The 3229-nt window shown below is 28.9% G+C and overlaps 1 long non-coding RNA gene across 1 annotated transcript; it reads right to left on the bottom strand.

Moving 5' to 3' along the window:
• Positions 1-353: 353 nt before the first annotated feature.
• On the bottom strand, positions 354-1175 carry LOC110645883 (uncharacterized). The gene is made up of 2 exons (XR_009145590.1): positions 710-1175; positions 354-422 (listed from the first exon to the last, which is right to left on the bottom strand). It is a non-coding gene; the product is annotated as an uncharacterized LOC110645883 (long non-coding RNA).
• Positions 1176-3229: the final 2054 nt, after the last annotated feature.

The following is a 3229-nucleotide window of genomic DNA, read 5'->3' on the forward strand; positions in this document are numbered from 1 at the left end:
AAACCATGTTAAGATTTTCAAATTTCTTAACATTATAAGCCATACGTTGGGTGATATGGAGCTGGTCTGCTGACCATGGTTTATTATGACTTATTTGGTTTCGTTTTTTTTTTTTCTGATTTTATTTATCAATAAATTAAATTTGATTTATCAAATAAAGAACTTCCTTTATTAGATGATAATAGGCTGATCAAATGCTTGATTTAAAGAGTTGTTAACTCGGAGAACTGAGCAACAGTTGCCAATTAATGTGCATTATCCATCGGAGGTGTTTTAAATAAGCGAGTCGAGATCCGGGAAGAAGGAAAGAGACAGAAGGATTTAAGCAACTAAAAGTATACAAGAACGAAATCTGAGTAGAACAAGAAAATTTTATTACATTTCACTTCAAGCATTTGCACACCGTACTAGTTAATTGCATTCTGCATCAAACAATACCTTATGTCAGCAACAGCAAGCCTATAACTAGTTATTTATCGCAATTATTAAAACAACACTCCTAGAACTAAAAACAAGTGATAGAGATGCAGTCCTAAACAATCAAGAGATGATAATGCTTATATAGAAACAAAAAGAAAAAAAGAAGAATACGACAATTGAAAACAAAACGAAGAAAGGAAACATGATGATGATGATGATGACGAAGACGACGACGACGACAATGGTACATACTATGTATGAAAGTAAAAAATAAATGGAGTAGTCGGACCAGGAGCTCTTGATTCCCCTTGCATGGATGCCTCCATGTCATTATTCTTAGCTTGGAAAGACAAGTTGCTTATAATTGAATGGCCACTCATGGAAGAAACGAAACAGAAGCCCAAATTTCTTCCTTGGTTGGAGCAATGAAATGAAGCTGAAAGCTAACACCATGGTCAAGGTGTGAGAACGGAAAGAAAATCAAATTAGTCCAGTTGAAAGAAAAGATGAAGGAGAAGTAGTATGGATAAAAGCTTTATCCTGAGAGGCAGTTGTAATATTTGTGTGGTGCGCGCATTCTGTGGAGAACCCAAGCAAATTAATCTTATATTCCCGCATGCACGTTTCCACGGGGGAAAAAAGAAAGGCAAAGAAAGAGATAGACAGTGAAGCGAAGGGTTTTTTAGAAGCCAAAGAGCATGGCGCCCCAAAGCAAGGTCTCCACCATTTCTACTCTTTGCTTGCCACCAAAAGGCTCTTTATAAATATAGTAAAAGGGTTAATTTTTGTATAGAGCGTTTGAATTTATTTATTAATTTTTTAATGTTTTTGGTGGGTTGTGCCAAACGGATGGTATAATATTTTTCTTACATTGCTTTTGCACAGGACGTGGGGCTTTTTCTAGCAGCTGCGAGGATCCCTTATGTCCTAATGAATTTCCAAGTATCATCAAATACCTTGGATATAATTGAGGCTTGCATGTATACTACGAGGGGACATCAATGCTACTCTCTTGTGCTACATGTCAATTTATCATCTTATCATCATTTGATTGTGAGTTTTGGATTCTTATGCTTGCCTGCAAGTATACTCATGTTTCAATTTTTCATTACCTTTCTCTTCCGAATTTTTCTTATTAGGATAGGGCCCAACTATCAATCTCATTCATGTGAATCCTCCATAAAAGAATGCTTATTCTCCTCCTCGGTTTATCAAAATGGCGTTGGCAACTAGCAAGATGAAAGCAATTTAGTTCAATGATACTTCGTCAATTTGGTAAGATTTTAGATGGATTAAGTTACTATATAAAGTTATTTTTATATGAGAACTAGTTTTTCTATTTTAAAATTAAATATTTGTTATGAAATTTATGCAATATCAATATATTTATTATTTCAATTATTTTAATTTTATAAAATCTTATGACAAATATTTATCTAAAAGTTGTTTAAAAAAATAATTGCATAGTAAAATAATTAATGCAATATGTAAAATAGTCACAAAGTGTAAATAATTGCATAGTAAAATAATTAATGCAATATGTAAATAATTTTTTTTAATTTAACTCCCATCGATATTTAAATTTAGAACTTCAAAAAACAAGATCAGTTAAAAAAAAAAAAAAATTCAAACCATACATATGTCTCAAATTTAATAAATTATTTTAATTTTATCAATTATTGCCCAAATTGTTTTTATTATATAATAATTTTAATCTATTTAGCAACTTAAATTCAAATATACATATATAAAGGCTAAACATTATTTACCCATTATGATGGTAAAAAGTATATATTATTAAAATTGCCTTTGTAAAAAAAAAAATAATTTATATTCATTAAAATTCAAAATTTTAATTGACATAATTAATTATATGGGATTTATATGTACATTTTAATTTCTCCTCCCTAAACGCATTAGCATTGTTAAAATTGATAAAATTAAAAGAATTTAACTCATTCATTTTATGACTCATATTATAAAGAATCATTTTTATTAAACATGATTCATATGAATTAATATATAAATAAATAAATTTAAGATGTAAAATTAATAAGTTTCATATTAATACGTATTTAAATTTATATAAACAAAACCCAGGTAAGAATTTCTCCATTTAAAATTTTTAGTATTTGGTTGATTAAAATAATAAATAATTTCCTCTGTGCATTGTTCAATTAAAATGTGCAATTTCCTCAGGACCACCATCGTCAAGTCGCGTGAGGTCTACTGTAGCCATTTTCTTTCTTTCGCAGAACCACTTGGACCTTTGGCCCCACACTTCCATAGTTGCGAAAAAATGCATGACACGTTGCATAAAAATTGCAGACCTGTCTGGCACGCCCGTTCTCGAAGGGAGTGAGTGGCCCCGGGCCCCCTTTTTTAACGGACGAAACTTCGCATGAGAAAAACAAGGCGGGGCCCAGAAAATTAGTGGGACTGTTTTGTTTGTCTTTTATGGTTTTGTTAAAGACCGTCTGCCATGCGGGGATGGCGATTGTTCGAGTTTTTGTTGGTATTTCGTTTAATTGAATTCTAATAAAATAAATTTAAATATTATATAATTAAATTTTAAAATAAATTTAATTTAAAAAATAATATTCATTATGAGTTTAAATTAGATTTAATTTTTTATATTAAATATTTATTATTTAAATTTATTTATATAAATATTTAATTAAATATAAAATATATATTTTTATAATAATATTTATAAATTTTTATATATTTTATTTATATAAAATAAAATTTAAATATTTTATAAAATTATTAAAATTTTAAAATATAAATTATTACTTAAAATAATTTT

This window comes from Hevea brasiliensis, chromosome 17 (assembly GCF_030052815.1).
Source record: "Hevea brasiliensis isolate MT/VB/25A 57/8 chromosome 17, ASM3005281v1, whole genome shotgun sequence".
NCBI classification, from domain to species: Eukaryota; Viridiplantae; Streptophyta; class Magnoliopsida; order Malpighiales; family Euphorbiaceae; genus Hevea; species Hevea brasiliensis.